The sequence below is a fragment of the Furipterus horrens genome, unplaced genomic scaffold (genome assembly GCF_987537825.1).
Source record: "Furipterus horrens unplaced genomic scaffold, mFurHor1.1.pri manual_scaffold_8, whole genome shotgun sequence".
NCBI lineage: Eukaryota > Metazoa > Chordata > Mammalia > Chiroptera > Furipteridae > Furipterus > Furipterus horrens.
This window is the reverse complement of record NW_028327178.1, coordinates 82,478,965-82,496,373: the sequence shown is the minus strand read 5'-3', so window position 1 is coordinate 82,496,373 and position 17,409 is coordinate 82,478,965. Positions and strand designations below refer to the sequence as shown.

The following is a 17,409-nucleotide window of genomic DNA, read 5'->3' as shown; positions in this document are numbered from 1 at the left end:
CCAAAAAGTCATTTGTCTGCTATTTTGTACTAAATGTCAAATATTTGTTTATTTTTCCAGATTTTTCTCTTCCTTCTAAAACCAGGGTGCAAAATAAGTCTCATAAATGTGGGTTGACTTCACTGGGAATAAATTTCCTATGGGAGGAAACTTATTAAGGACAAGTGAAAGTTTGAGTATCAACATGGAAATATTTGCTGCATAGCCTTTGGAAGTTGAGGTGAATTACATGTCAAACTTATGTTGTCAGAAAGTTTAATAAGTCAATAAGAAATGAATTGATGACAAAGAAAAAATTTTTCCAATTAAACTATGACTACCCATTAAACATAAAGGCACCTACTGACTTCAGGAATGTTAAAAGTAAAATTGTATTTTAGAATCAATGAAACATCATAATTTTTTATAGCAAAGCAATATCTACTTCATAAGAACCTAAGTTTGTATATTCACTTATTTAAAACAAATAGGAACCCCTGTCTCTAGAGAGTATTGTACTCAAAGTGGCACCAGTCCAAGACCAAAAAAAATAATAAATAAACAGTTGAAAAGGAGAGATAAATTTGTACTGAAATCTCTAGAAAATGTCAAAATAGAATGTGATTCATAATGTTCTACAAAGTCTCTTAAACCTGCTTTTCATGCCATTCTCTGTGTAACTGTCGCAGACATGTTGTAGGAGCTGCTCTCAATCTCACTCAAACCCCAGCCTGTGTGGGCTCTTACTTTTTCTCTCCCTCACTTTCACCTCTGGATTTATTCTACTTCTTTTTAAGATTTTATTTATTTAATTTTAGAGAGGGGGAAGAGAGAGACAGAAACATCAATGTGTGAGCAATCAGTTGCACAACCCTAATTAGAGAACTGACCCGCAACCCAGGTTTGTGCCCTGACTGGGAATCGAACTGGTGACCTTTTGGTGCCCAGGCCAGCGCTCAGTCCACTGGGATATTTATCCACCAGCCAGGGCTATTCTATTTTCTTTAACCATCTTTAACCTCTTTAGTAATCTTTTAACCTTTCCAATGTAAATTATTCTACCCTTCCTGAATGTTCTAGTTGCATAATTCAGCCCCCAAAAGGCTCACAAGCTAAGTAGGCAAAAATAAAATTATTCTTATACTGAGAAAGGCTATAAATACTCCAATGTCAACATTTTTCTAGTAATGTATTTAGTAAATACATATTTAATAAACATCTACTGCATTCTAGACACTGGTTCTGCCCCAGGCTCAATCAGGTTAGAAGCCTAGGTTTCCTGGTTGAAATCATGCTCAGTGAAGTATATTTTTAAGGCTACTCCCTTGAAATGAATCATATTGCATGCCTCTATCTCAACACAGTTAAAAAGGAAGGTCTACAAAGGAGTTCCCGTAAGACTATCAGCTGATTTCTCAAAAGAAATTTTGTAGGCAAAAAGGGACTGGCAAGAGGTATTCAATGTGATGAAAAGCAAGGACCTACAACCGAGATTACTCTATCCAGCAAAGCTATCATTTAGAATGGAAGAGCAGATAAAATGCTTCCCAGAAAAGGTAAAGCTAAAGGAGTTCATCATCCCCAAGTCCTTTTTATATGAAATGTTAAAGGGACTTCTTTAAGAAAAAGAAAAAGATCAAAACTATAAACAGTAAAATGACACCAAACTCACAATCAACAAGTCTAAAAAACAAAAACAAACTAAGCAAGCAACTGGAACAGGATCAGAACCATAGATATGGAGATCATGTGGAGAGTTAACAGCTGGGAAGGAGAAGGGGGAGAATGAGGAAAAAGGTGCAGAGATTAAGAATCATAACTGGTAGGTGCAGAATAGACAGGAGGACATTAAGAAATATAAAGGAAATGGAGAAGCCAAAGAACTTATATACATAACCCATGGACATGAACCAAGGAGGAGTATTGCTGGAGGGAAGGGAGGTATCAGGTGGAGGGGGGCAGAGGGGAAACAAAAGTTGGGACCACAAAAGTGAAAGGTTTAAACCCACAAGTTCTGGCCAAGATGGCGACCTAAACAGACACGCTGGGTCTCCCTCCACAACTAGGAAGGAATACAGCTACCTAAAAACTAGAGACAACCAGAAGTTCTAGAAAATTGAACTGCATGGAAATTCGACAAGCAAAGATGTAAAGAAGAAATACTCATCCAGACAGGTAGGAGGGGCAGAGCCGAGGCAGAGAGGACACAGTGTGGTGGTGGCAGCAGCAGCGGCAGCAGAAGGCTGGCAGAAAGTGCAGCCACATGTTTTAAAAAGTAAGGAGGAATACTTGGGGAGCGCTCCCAGCACCAGACCAGACCCCATAGCTCACGGTTTCAGCGCCGGGGAAAATAAAGACTCATTGCTTCCAACTGTGCAAACCAGTGGGGGTTGAGTCAGAGGAAGAAACTGCTGACCTCTCAGCAGAGTCCACTTGTTTAAGGGCCCCCACAGTCCTAGAACATCCATAGGCCCACTCACTCTAGGAACAATGGCCAGGGCAACACCTAGAGAGGCGCCAGTCCCATATGGAAGTGGGAGAAGTGCCTGTGAAAAGGGGCAAGTGCTGAGCAAACAGCATTGTTTCCTCTCAGACCCTTCCCCCACATACAGCACCACAACATGGTGAAACAGGTTGTCCTGTACTGAAGAATACCTAAGACTCTGCCCCTTACAACATAACAGGTACAACAGCGCTACCTAAGACACAGAGGCAAACAAACATAGGAGCCTGCCAAGATGAGGAGATAGAGAGGTATGGCCCAAAAGAGGAAATGGATCAAGGTTCCAGTGGGAGAACTAAGCGATGAGGAGATAGACAACCTAACAGATGTAGAGTTCAAAACATTAATGATAAAGATGCTCACAGGCTTGATGGATATGTTTAAGTATAGCAAATGCATAAGGGAGGAAGTGAAGGCTATGCTAAATGAAACTAAGAAAATCCACACAAAACCAATGGTGAAGGGAAGGAAACCACGGTTCAAATCAATGTTTTGGAACATAAGGAAGAAGTAAACAGTTGACCAGTACAGAATAAAGAAACAAAAATTGAAAAAAATGAGGAGAGACTTAGGAACCTCTTGGACAGCTTTAAATGTGCCAACATCCGAACCATAGGGGTGCCAGAAGGAGAAGAGGAAGAGCAAGAAATTAAAAGTTTATGTGAGAAAAAATAATGAAGAAAAACTTCCCAAATTTGGCAAATGAAATAGACATACAAGTCCAGGAAGCACAGAAAGTCCCAAACAAGATAGACCCAAAGAGGACCACACCAAGACACATCATCATTAAAATGTCAAAGGTTCAAGATAAAGAGAAAATCTTAAAAGCATCAAGGGAAAAATAGAGAGTTACCTACAAAGGGGTGCCTATTAGACTGTCAGCTGATTTCTCAAAAGAAACTTTGCAGGCAAGAAGGGACTGGCAAGAAGTATTCAATGTGATGAAAAGCAAGGACCTACAACCAAGATTACTGTATCCAGCAAGGCTATCGTTTAGAATGAAAAGACAGATAAAGTGCTTCCCAGACAAGGTAAAACTAAAGGAGTTCATTATCACCAAGCCATTATTATATGAAATGTTAAAGGGACTTATTTTAAAAAAAGAAGATCAAAACTATGAACATTAAAATGACACCAAATTCACAACTATCAATGACTGAATCTAAAAAATAAAAACAAAATCCAATTAAACAAACCAGAATAGAAACAAAATCATAGGTATGAGGATCATTTGGAGGGATATCAGATGGGAGTGGGGGGAGAAATGGGGAAATGGTGTCGGGATTAAGAAGCATAATTGGTTCGTACAAAATACACAGGTGAAAGTTAAGGATAATATAGGAAAGGGTGAAGCCAAGGAACTTATGTGCACAACCCATGGACATGAACTAAGGGGGTGGGATTGTTGGAGGGAAGTGGGGTACTGAGAGGAGGGGAGCAAAGGGGAAAAAATTGGACTACTGTAACAACATAATCAATAAAATATACTTAGAAGAAAAGGAAAGGTCTATTTCCCTTTTATCACAGCAGTGCTAATGCTACACTCATGCACACGCGCGCGCACACACACACACACACACACACACCAGACAGAGGGTCTTCGACATTAAATGTCATTTAATACCTTTATACCTTTTTATTCTCTAAAAGTTGTTTTCCTAAGTCATTTCCCACTTGCCTGCATTGAAGGGGAACTCCACTTTTTTGAACCTAGGATATGGTCCATAGCCCTCTGAGAGAAGACTTATGAGTACAAGTAGTTTATGTGGGAGATAAATTTGTACTGAAGTTTATTGATAATGCCAAAGTAGGATTTGATTCACAATACACTGCAAAATCTCTAAAAATACTGTTCCTGTTAATTTCTCTCCCAGGGTTTGATTGCCACAGATAAAATATCTGCCCCCAAAATATCTCCCAATATTTGATTTAACCAATTTTTCTTTAAGTAAAACAAGGGTGTGAAGAAAGCCAAGGAAACTTCTTTTGACCACCAGGTTATCCCTGTGAGCAAATGGGCTCACTCTCCCTGGGCACCCTTAGGAAGACTTGTGGAGCACTCCTCACAACAGGTCACCTAGGCATGATCAGCCTGGGATATTTATTTACCAGTGCCCATCCCTCATTGCTTGAGGATCTCTCCTGTGTCATTAAGTCCTTAACACTTCCAGCCTGTTCCATCCATTGACCAAACATTTTCTGTGACCAGAAAGCATCCTCAGAGAGACAAAGGACTTTTTAGGTACAGGAAAGGTGATCTCCTGAGACCTCTGGAGCAAGCTGCAGACTTTAACGCCTAACACATCAAGATGGGTCTCATTTAATTTGTAAGTACCATACACATGGATGAGTCATGTAAACTGGTTTCTATAACACTACTTATGAAGTAGGAGTTATAACAGCCTACTTATTAAACTTTAAACTTCCCCTTGCCCATCTTTCAGATTTACAAGTGAACATAATCCCAACCTAATCGACTCTCAGAGAACTTGAACCCAGGGAAGAGGCAAGTGCTGGCTTCAGAATTGGCTTTGGGGTTAATTCCGCAGGCAATTCCAGAATGCTCAGCATGTCCAAAGGGGGACTGTGATTTCCAGGTTTGCAGGTACCCTAGTCTGAGAAGATGTCTCTCTATGAGGGTTGCACAACCAGTAAAAAGGTCATACTCAAGCCATCTCAAGCATGGGGCCCAAGGCAGGGACTTCCCTTAGCTGGATCTAGAGCAGTACTGTTTTCAAACTTAAACATCTGGATAATTTTTAAAATATAAAATAAGGTAGTCTCCCCCACTGCCACCCCATGCAATATTTTCCCCATATGGTTCTCCCTTTATTCAAATGCTAAGCCTTTCTGTGTCCCATGTCTCAAGGAAAAGGGGCAGCAAGGTGAGAAACTGGAAATCTGTGAGTTTCTTCTTCTGGGTTTTGTCATTCCAAAGCCCCTATGCTCAGCAGAATGGAGAGGGTGCCAGTTATGGACAGATATTTGAGAGAAATCATGAACAAGTTAGATTTTACCTGAGCAAGGAGAAGTAAGGAGATGAAAGGGATGCATTAAGAGTGTATGTCTAGCCGCCTTGCAGACGCCGCCGCCGCCCCGGATATTCTCGCATCCAGCCATGGTCAACCCCACCCTGTTCTTCGACATCGCTGCCGACGGCGAGCCCTTGGGACGCATCTCCTTCGAGCTGTTTACAGACAAAGTCCCAAAGACGGCAGAAAACTTTCGTGTTCTGAGCACCGGGGAGAAAGGATTTGGTTATAAAGGTTCCTGCTTTCACAGAATTATTCCGGGATTTATGTGCCAGGGTGGGGACTTCACACGCCACAATGGCACAGGCGGCAAGTCCATCTACAGGGAGAAATTCGATGATGAGAATTTCATCCTGAAGCACACAGGTCCTGGCATCTTGTCCATGGCAAATGCTGGACCCAACACAAACGGTTCCCAGTTCTTCATCTGCACGGCCAAGACCGAGTGGCTGGATGGCAAGCATGTGGTCTTCGGCCAGGTGAAAGATGGCGTGGGTGTTGTGACAGCCATGGAGCGCTATGGGTCCAGGAATGGCAAGACCAGCAAGAAGATTACCATTACTGACTGTGGACAACTCTAATACATTTGACATGGGTTTTATCTTAACCACCAGACCATTCCTTCTGTAGCTCAGGAGAGCACCCCTTCACCCCTATCTGCTTGGAAATGTTCTGTAATCTTCGTGCTCTCGCCGCAGTTCATTGGGTTCCATATTTTCCTTACCCTTTCCAAGTCTAGCTGGATTGCAGAGTTAAGTTTATGATTATGAAATAAAAACTAAATAACAACAACAAAAAAAAAGAGTGTATGTCTTAGGGGTTGCTGAGAGAGGAATGTTTTCTACTTATGCAAAATGCCAAAGAAATAACAAGACTCCAGAGGAAGCAGAGTCACCCTTATTAAGTTGCACTTAGGCAGCTTTAAGAAATCCTTATTTCCTAGAATGGCATGAAATTAACAGAAAAATTCCAGGACTCCCAAAGATGGAACAGATGAAGCAGAGAAAACCAGTGGATTTAAATGAAGCAGGAAGACAGAAACCAACCAGGACAGTGGAGTCCTGCATATAAAGGTGAACTAAAGATGAGGTAGGTCCACCCTCTGCAATATCTTGGCACTACACAAGCCCTCTGGGACATTACTGCAACTGAAAAAGAGTTAACTGAGATTTTTAGTAGACGGTTGCTCAAAAAATAAACTAAATTGAGTTTTATAAAAATAATGCACATCCTACCCAAGACTTCTGGATTCATAAATGAGTCTTTGTACCCAAAAAGCCTGAGCTCATCCAAAATGTTCTTAAAGATGACTACACTCTTGTATGATATTCAAGATGAAAGGTTGCTCAGCTGGCCAACTATAATGAAGCAAGAGCCCCCTTAGAGACTCTCATGTTAACCATCCATCCTGTTCTCACTGCGTGGAATGTTAGCCATGTCTCATTTAATCCCCAGATTTGCCCTTCGCTGCTTTAATACCTGAGTGTACCTGAATTTTCACCTGAATATGTTTGATCCCACACCCTGTCTTTTCTATTTCAATGGCCCATGATGGTCTATAGTTCAATATATTGAATTATTCTTAGCATGTGCTGGATCCTGATTCTGAGGGTATAAGACAATGTCCTATGCTTTTTATATTTTTATACTTACTGCCTGCCTAAGCCCCATGTTACCCAAAGGGAGATTGGATAACCACATGGTTTAAATTAGTTTCTCTAGCTATTCATTTCCTCCCAAATCCTCTCTGTTCTTCCCAAGTCCCTTCCTGTCCTATCTAGCACATTGATTTTATAATGGCCTCCAAGAAAACTCTCATTTTCAACTAATAATACTAGTTCACTATTCTTCTGACCTCTTTCAATTCATTGATCCTCTCTCATCAGCTGTGTCTAATCTGTTGTTAAGCTGTGTATTGAGCTGTTTGTTTTTCATATTATTTTTCTATATATTGTTTCTAGATTGCTTTTATTTAGCGTTCTTTTAAAACTCTTAGGTCACTTTCCATAGTGTCTGTTCCCTGAAGATTAGTTCAACTTATCCTTTCTCCTTCATGTGTGATAAGTTGTCCCATATTTTTAAACTCCGCAGTTTGGTTTCTGCTGGTTCTTGCTTATGTTGCTTTATTTTCTTGGGTGCTTAATTAAGTTTTACTGTATAGTGTTTATGTTTCTTGAAAAATTATTTATGAGCATTCCCTGAGACCAAGTATAGAGGTGCCTTCTGACAAAGAGTCGGTGTTCATTTTCACATAGTCCCCAGGGAAGTAACCAATCCACATACCTTTAGTGTTTGTTTTCTTTTAATGTTTTTGAACCATAATGTATGTAATGGTTCATTTTAAGCATGAAAAATTTTACAAGGTTAATTTATAGATACAGTCTCATTAAGTCTATATTTCCCCCAGCTGAGAATGTTTTTGTTCTGTAATAAATACAGCATTAGAACCACTTCTAGTTTTCCTCTATTTTAATATTGAACCCTTTAATTTGAATGGACTTTTAGACTTCAGTTTTATTCTGTCTCATCCAGTGAGGCCATCAAAACTAAAGATCAAATCTGCATGAATAAGGAGATATTCTCAGAATAAAATCAGCTTCAGAGTTCTACTTATTTCTCCGGATTCCAGTTTTCCCTTAGGTTTTGGTGTGGTTATTATCTGCTGTCTTATCATCTCTTCTTTACACTTAAGAAAATATTTTGGTTTCTCTTTTATCTGGAATTTTAGTTGTCTTCTGCAGGAAGGTTACTCAATTTCCATTGGATATATTCTAAAATTTTAAAACTATTTTCCTGAAGAACACCTTTCATGCTGCCGAGGCCAGGGCCTGTATCTGGACAACTTGAAACTATTACTGTCAATAACCTGCAAAGGCAGCAAATCAGAGTCTAAACATTAAGTGGCTCATTTGTTGTTTGGGAATATTCATATATCTCAGATGAAATCTCAATTAGATAGAAAAATATCAGATAGAGACAGCAAACGCTCTCCCCTATAACATAAAGACCTTCAAGTTGTCAAATATATATATGTTATCCTTGTAAGCTAAAATTAGCATTTGAGTTCCAGTTTCACTCTGACATATGTAAAAGCTCATCTAGCCTGACAGTTCCCTATTGGCCGAACCTCTGAGGAGTCAATTATTCTCACCAAAGCCAATTTTAATTTATGCACATGAAATTACTCCTGAATTTCTTATGTAATTTTTTTATAGAAGTTGTAATATCAAATTAAAGGAATAAGGGCTTTAAGATAGCAGTATAAAACCTAATCATGAGTCACCAAATTGCCAAAGAAACAGATGCTTTAGTTATGCGATATCTTTCACTAAGAAATAAATATGATATGTTTATTCTTTATTGCATCCCCAGCACTTATTGTAGGTCTGGGCCAGCACAATGGATGACAATCAATAAAGGTTGTATAAATTAACCTGTGGTAGATTTTTAAATGACACTAGTTCATCACAACCTCAGTGTTTTTGTAATGTGACAATAGATCCTGCCATCAAGAGGTGATATCTCCTCCCCACCCCTGACTCTGGACTGGCCTTAGGAAGGGCCTTGGCTGATAGAATGAGATGACTCCATTTTTCTAGTTCCTAAACCTCTATCTTTTGTAACTCTGACATCACAATAAAAACAGGCCTGTGCTAGCCTGCGGGAGGATGAGAGGCCTCATTAAGCAGAGTTGGCTTCATTTTCTCAGTTGAAGCAGATGTGTGATAGAGCTCCACCAGGATTAGCTTAGCCACCTAGCCAACCAGCAGCTGAACTTGGGTGCATGACTGAGTCCAGGGGAGGTAGCAGACCTTTCCCAAAGCAGCAGAGCCTCCCAGCCAATCTGCAGTCTTGTGAACATTAGTAAGTGGTTTTTTGTTTTGAGCCACTCAATTTGTTACACAGCAGTAACCAAGTGAAACACAATTTTTGTTACAAGCCTTCCTGAGTGTATTAAGGGAGAGAATATCAGGTTGGAAATAAGAAGTCCTCAGTTCCAGTTCAGTTTCTGCCATGAGCTTGCTGATCTTGCATAAAACTATTCTCTCTGTGTCTCAGTTTGGAAATTCCTTAAAGTTCTAATTTTATATGTTGTGTGGAATCCCCCAAAATGCTTTAGTCTACATTCCTACCATCTGTAAATAGTGAGGAAAATTGGTTTTTAAAAATAGTTGAGCATTTATTGAGTCTACAGGGAATTTGCTCATACATCAAGCATAGGAAATTATAGAAAATTGAGCTGAATACGTTCTTATTCTAAGCCACCACTGAAAGTATATTTTTAGAAGAAAACCTTATTGGATTTTCCTGTGACTTTTTGTTTTCTTTTGTTTTTGACATTCTTTTCTCAAAGTAGTAGTCAAACAAAGCCTACTAAAATAACTACTTGTTAACCCAGGTTTTAGTATACTTTATACTTTACCATAATTTCAAAGAGAGACACAAAACAGATTTAGCAATGGAGCAAAATTACCATGCTAATATCTATTGGGTTTTTACTAATTGGTTATATTACCAGAGTAGAGAGATGTAGATATTGGACCCCACAGTTCTCAATTCTGTAAAGTATAGTGGACCCATATGCAAGTGAATTCAACCACATAAACTAGTGGTTGTAAAAAGAGTGCATGTGACAATGATTCTTAATATGTGAAGATTAGGGACCTCTGAAGATCTGATTAAAACTAGGAACCCATGACTCTGAAAAGTACACATATATGCACATCCGCATAGTGAACTTTTCTGTGCTTTTTGCCTTCTCAGCACCTTCTAAACACTGCTGTTATGTTTGAGGTTTTTCCACCTTATTAACCTGCATATTCTAGAACAGACGCTAGAAATGCACTTTCCACACTTGAAAATATGGCACAGACACATGGCCTGCGATCAATCATTCAGGTGAACATGAACAAGACATTGGGAAGCAGACACTGCACAGATCCATTCTGGCTGGGATGAAAGCAAAGACACTGGTTTCGGGGATGATGGTGAGTAAAAGTTTTGGTATGTTGTGCTCCATGGCAGCTGGGTGAGGTGCAGCAACTCTGTCCTAGGGGGAGCAGGGTCTTCCCTGGAGCAGTGTGACTTCGGAGTTGTTCCTTGTTGTGTAGCTTCCAAGCTTGATTCTCAGACCCTTTCAGGGATTCTGTGAACGGGCTATCTAATGCCCTTAATAAGTTCTTGAACTATTTATGCAACGGAAAACTCTGACTGATACATACATAAAAAATAGATTTTGTACATAATTTCAAGATTTTGTAAGGCCTTCTGAAGACTCTTCATGGGTTTGCTCTCTTAGAACACGTAGATGTTCACACCTTATGTTATCAGATTAGAAAGGTAAAAAAATAATAAGATTGAGAATGAAGGCAGATGGGGCTTCTTGAAATGGAAGCGCAAACATTGGGTAGAATAAGCACACATGGCTCTAGTCTTCTCTTTGCTACTAACCACCTAGTTATTCAGTACTAGGTGGTATCTATGTCCTCTGCCCTGAATCTGGGCAGCGTTGTGACCAAGAGAATGAGATGGTAGTGATGCTGCATAACTTCCAAGGCCAAGTCAAAAAAGGTGATACAGCTTCTGCCTTGTATCCTGGGACATGCTGAGCCACCATATGTCTACCTACCAGAGGCCACCATGCTGTGAGCAAACCCAAACCATATGGAGAAGCCAAGTGCTCCTGAGGTCCCAGCTGAAAGCCAGTATCAACTGTCAGAGAGGACCCTTTTTTTTTTTTTTTCCATGCAAACTTATAAATTAGCTCAGGACAACGGGTCAATGGGCATCAATGAAGGCTGTCCTGGACAAAACTGATATAAGGGCATCTTACTAAGCATCTATTCTGAGTGTTGGGCCTTTTTTTTTTACCTCACTGAATGTCTTTAAAATGAGGAAAGAGTTATGAGCTAGTGGATGTTACAAATCTCAGTGCCCATAAGAATAAGGCAAGTAATAAAAACACACGAGACAGCTGAAAATGAGTAATAGAACATGGCAGGAACTTCAGCAAACTGAAAAGCACACACTCATTCCAGAGAAAACAAATACTGAGCTTCTGTATTGATTATCAGAAAGAAATGCAGGCTCAATATTTTCGACATTCTAATTTCTTTTTTCAAAAGAAGCCAACAATTATAAGATCTAAGTTAAAGTTTTCAACTTAAATGTAACTTAAACAAGTTAAAATTTTCAACTTTAATTCAAAACCTGTTAGATAATTTTTAAGGTAGTTTTTGTGGACTAGAAGATTTCAATGAACTCTTCAGGCTTATGGGTCAAAATTAACTTAAATACCATACTTCCACTCTTAGATATCTGCTAATTCTGGCTCTCCACAGGCTCAGTTCAGGGCCAGCTGTCATCTTTGTCAGAGGGTAAACCACTGTGTCTCAAATCACTCTTTTTAATTGCCTCGGAACTCCGAATTAAAGCTGATTGAAGCTCTCTCTCTATACCTTGTGTAAAAGGAATTTTAACCCTATCACATCAGTTTATATAAACATCCACTCACATGCAGAAAAAAACATACAAACCATTAACTCCATGTATTAGTCAGCTATTACAATAATGCTATGTAACAAATATCCAAATAGCTTATAACATCAAGCATTAATATCACAATCACAGGAGGTGGCTAACATAATCTGGGCTTAACTGGATGTCTCTGCTTTACGTTGTGTCACCTAGACTGAGGGTTGAATTCAAGTTTGCTCTTCTAGGAGCAGTAGATACCTAGGAGAAGCTCCTTTCACTGCAGATCCCTAGTGGAAGAGCCACGCTGAACTTACATGTTTAATTAAGGCTTCAGTCTTTCTCATATATGCTGAAATTTCATTGGCCAACACCAATATCAAAAAGGCCAGGAAGTACTCTCTACCCACCATAGAAAGGGGAGAGAAGTGAATACTTACCAAAATAGAATCAAGTCTCTCATACCCAAGATGTCTTTTTTAAAAGCTGGTCTCCTTTCTAAATAATCCTCCAAACAACCTCTCTCCCAGGCCTTGTTGACTCCCCCTGGGGCTGTCAGGCTCTGGGACTTCACCACAAGTGGCCTTTAGCCTGCTGCAAAGCATGTGGTGGGTGACAGCAGATGCTGAAGACTTGGAACTTCTCAGGACAAGTGCTCTATATTAGGAACAAAGCATTCCTTGGGCTACGTCAAACTTAAAAATAAGCCTTTGCTCCATACACAGCTAATGACCTTGGTAAAGACATTCAAAATGCCCAATTTAAGATGTTCAAGTAATGATGTCTGAGCAGTTACCATAAGGTTTTTCCATCTCATCCGTGCCCTCCCTCAATTTTTCCTGGTTGTCTTGGGTACCTGTTCCCATGCAGGCTGGTCTGCACAGAACAACATCCTGGGCCAGATCTGCAGTTGTGATCTGCAGGCAAACATCTCAGCACATTAACAGATACCAACCTAATGTAAGAAATTGGCAGTAGGTGATGTCTTTGGGGTTTCTTTGGTATGAATATTGCTTTTTATCCCACTGTCTGGTGCCTTGTAAGGAGAAAAGTCAACCACTGCCGTGGTGAGTTATTTCTTCAAGGTGGAGCCACAGGGGGCCAGGGGATAGGGAACAAACTCTTTGAGAATAGACTTTTCTAAAGAAACCATGGGGAAAAGTGACCCTGTTGTCAATTCAAGCTTGAGTGGAAGCACACACACATACACCCAACACCTAAAACCCAGAAACCTAAGGGTATCACAAACTTGGGAAGTAAATAATAGAAGTCAACTGACAGATAGGATAGACATTCTCAGGCTCTCTGATTTCTTATTTGCTATTGAACTCAGAGAACATTGGGACAGCTCATGACCAATCTTGGTATATGATCACATTCCAGAGAAATACAGGCCCTCATATTTTAAAAGTAAATTAATTTAAAAACCTTCCAGGAAGACTCAAAGAGGATTTAAAGGTAGGGGTAAATTTTATTGCATAACATAACACACTTGTCTTCCTCATATAGCTTCTCAAAGTCCTGCATATCATAGCAACTATTTAATTAAATTGCTTTCTTCTAATTCATCCCATCTCTTTCTCCAAAAATCACAAAAGACCTGGAACCCAAGCAGACAAACAATGGATGCCCTGGAAGGGGGAGAGGCAGTGGGTACAGATGAGTAAAATTTATGTCCTAGTCACATTTGCTTTGGTCAATTTCCCTATACCTCGGATAGGTATTGGCTCTTATACTGGATCTAGAACACTCCAAGCCAAGCATTATATTCAAAGTCACATTGCGTGATTAAGAAAACAGAACTGAGGCATAAAGACCTTGGTTCAAATCCCAGTCCCATCATTTAACTAACTGGACAAGTTACTTTGTTTTTATTAACCGATCTCCTCAACTATTAAACAGGGACAAAGTTCCCTACTTTCCAGTATCGTCGTCGTCGGCAGCCGTCCGTCTCGAGAGACGATGGTGTAGCTTCTTAAGTGTCTATCTGCACCGCCGAGAATGGCTGTGCAGTCCGACTCGGGAGTGACACGGCATCTGTCTCCTCCTGTGTTGAATTGACATCTTGCGATGACGCTGGAGTGTCCTCTCCAGTGGAGCTGAAGCTACAGAGCCTGGGCAGGGTGATATGGAGGGTCTGCTGTTGCCCATGCAGCAGACCCCCCCTCTCTTCGCAGCTGAAGGGTCCAAGGGAAAGACGGAGTCGATACAGCTTGGCTTCAGGTGCGCCGCAGGAGTTGCCGGTGTTGACTACAACGTCAAACCGCCTTAGGGACTCCGGCTCCGGATTTTCTGTCGGGGTTTACTCCCTTAGCCTTTCCCCAGAAGAGGTATGCCGCAAGGCAGCGGAGGTTTTTTGGAGTCAGAGTTTTCCTTCTCTGATGTACCCTGACTGGAAGATCGAACCAGCGACACTTAGCTCGCAGGCCGACGCTCAATCCACTGAGCTAAACCAGCCAGGGCCACTTTCCAGTATCATTGGCAAGATTAAATGATACAATGAAAATGAAATCTGGAGACAAGTCAGTGCTCAACCAGTCTGTGCCAATTCTTAATGGTTGGAAAGAACTCAGATCATCTAGATAAGCCATTTTTCAAACCTATTTTCTCATTTATGTTCTTCTCCATAGAAAAAATATTCCTGACTCATCTAGTGCCAGCCCACTGAAGTGGTCTTTGGGAAATGGTATAGTTTCTATAGGCAGGACATATAGTATTGGAGATGTCTTTCCCATGTACCATCAGTACAAGTTAGAGTTAAAAAGGTGATGGAGGCTAAGTCGAACCACCCTAAATCATTGTCTCTCAGGAATGAGTGACAAATTTTAAGGAACCAGGTAGCTGCTCTCTGAAATATTCTCTTCATTCCTCAGTCTCATTGTAGGTTTGCTATGCTGGGCTGTTAGAAGCTTAACTGAGCTTCAGTTTGTCTCTGCTTACATTTATTGACGAGCTAAACCATGCCTGAAATGTCTGTCCTCTGAGAGCATTAACCCACGCGATCTAGAGTGCAGAACAGATTGCCATTTATTCATTGGGTGTCTGACCCAAGAGGAAGATACCTAAATTGAAGAGATTGAGGATTGCTGTGTGAGCTTGTTGAGTCTGTGGCCACCACCAAAAGGGTAATGGAGGATGAAATTAAGCCCTGAGTCATGACATGGGGCTATAGCTTAGCAGAAGGGATGTTGTCTCTCTAACTCAACTGTCTAGAGAAGGTACAGTTTTTTACTCTCACAAGGGTTTTATAGATGAGGTCACAGTTCTGGGGAATTTGGTAATCCTTCTGGTTATTGATATGAGAATATTAGAGGGAGAAAAAAACTTACCAGGAGCTCCTTAGGGAAAAGATGTTATTATGGGGACAGAATATGTAATTGTTTTCAAGACTTCTCATAGAAGCCCTTGCCCTCTCAGGAGAGTAAGATCTTAGCTAATGGCCACAGACCAAACTCACATATTGGGTAGAGGGCCTCAGAAAATAGAGAAAGAAGTACACTATTTAAAAAATAAAAAAGTCAGTTTTCACAAGAGAGTCAATCTGGCAGGTTGTCTAGAATTGGTGGTTTCATTTCAGTTACTTAAGTTATTTAACATATAGGAATTCTGACTTCTCAATGTTAGACAGTCTGCTCTATCAAGAAAGCAGCCATCTGTTGGAGTTATATGCTTGCCAGGACAAGAAGTCTTCTCATTTTTTACCTGCATTGTCGAAAGCTTCAATCATGAGTTTATAAACAGAAATTTCCTCCCAGGCTTGATAATGAGTTAAGAGGCCTTCTTCAATATTGAAAAAGAACTTCAATAGAAATACCTGTTATAAAAATTGCCACATAACTTAGAAACTTATGTTTGTTTCTTGTACAAGACTGTGAATTATCATCTCCTAACCCAGGGTAGGGATATTATCTGGTTTCCCTTACAATGTCTGAGATAAAATAGACACTCTATAAACACTTATTGATTTAATGAATGAAGAAACTAAAGTATGTAGTTACTTTATACAGCCTTACTTTTCAAAGGTTAATGTGAAATTTGTTCTACATTACTCTAGTAAGTAAGAATAGTCTTTTCTTGCTAGATGAAAAATGTTTTATACATACACATATGTGTGTGCTTTGTATATATTATACATTGTATATTTTACATATATATATATATATATATATATATCACAAAGATATAATAATATCTTCCATTTCTTTACCAGCATCCATAACAAATGGCATCCCAAACCATAGCTATGCATTGAGAAGTCCATAGAATTTGTCATTGTTTCCAGTAGAAGAGCCAGAAATTTTTAAGTATTCCCTTCTCATCCAGGTAGATGTAAATCCACACATTCAAACACAATAAGAATGTTTCTCTAGACCCTTCTTCCCCAAATGTGGTCTTGGATATTATCTGTAGGCTAACTAGAAATGTAGACTGTTCCCTCTACCCCAGACCTATTAATCAGAATCTGCTTTTAAACAAGATTTTGGACTAGAAGACCATGGTTAAACCAAAGCTTAAAGGCCCTTGTGATGGGCTGCTCAGCTATACCTGAAGAAGTAGCCAATGCTTAAGAGAGGATGTTTACATTCTAACAAAGAGGAAACACCCACCCGTGTCTCCCAGCTCCTGCCTCATTCTCCTCAGGTTTGAAATAGTTAAGAGGCCAGTCATTCCCAAACCCATTCCTTTCTCTCAGAACTGTTGACTAGGGCCAAGTAAGTACTTTGGATAGAACAGGTAAGAAAATATTCACTCCATTAAGACAGCTTGGGCTGTCTTTCTTATAATGAAGTAACTATTTAGCTAACTCTACATCTGACCTTGCATAGAGCACTAATGAACATTTAGGTTTTTAGTGTTTTCTAAAGATGATGACTATAATGATCATGATATGCTGAGAGCACTTCAAATGCTTCCTCCTAATCATTCTCGCTAATTTGCTCAGAATTCTAAGCAGCCAGTGATTTTCAAACCAGGTTCTGTGGAGCCCCTGGTTCAATGGTAACACAGAGGGAGAGGAAGGTAGGAGTGGAAGGGGGAGGCAACTGAGTGGCTTGGCAAAGCTACATGGGTTACAGAGGGAGGATGGCGAAAACATGAGCATCTGTGCTTTGACCATTTTTATGTATTAAAGTCTGATGGTTTTTTAACATAAATTTTTTTAGACATAAGATTTTACTATTAAAACAGCATTGGTCTATATTATTGTTGTGATTGTGAAGTTAGTGAATCTTGGAATATTTAGTATTAAGGTATATCTGGAGTAGAAAAAGAAACATTTAAGGGGATGAAAAACTGTATTTTAGTTTGAAGTATATTTTTCAGTCCATGGGAGTTGATAACATTTGTTTGCATATTCCAGATTCGGACCTAGGTTTCAACATCAACAATACCATGAGATCTTATGGCAAGAGAAATAGCAAT

The 17,409-nt window shown here is 39.8% G+C and overlaps 1 pseudogene; it reads left to right on the top strand.

The window, feature by feature from the left end:
- The first annotated feature begins 5,600 nt into the window (after positions 1–5,600).
- Positions 5,601–6,256, top strand: LOC150003241 (peptidyl-prolyl cis-trans isomerase A pseudogene; annotated as a pseudogene).
- Positions 6,257–17,409: the final 11,153 nt, after the last annotated feature.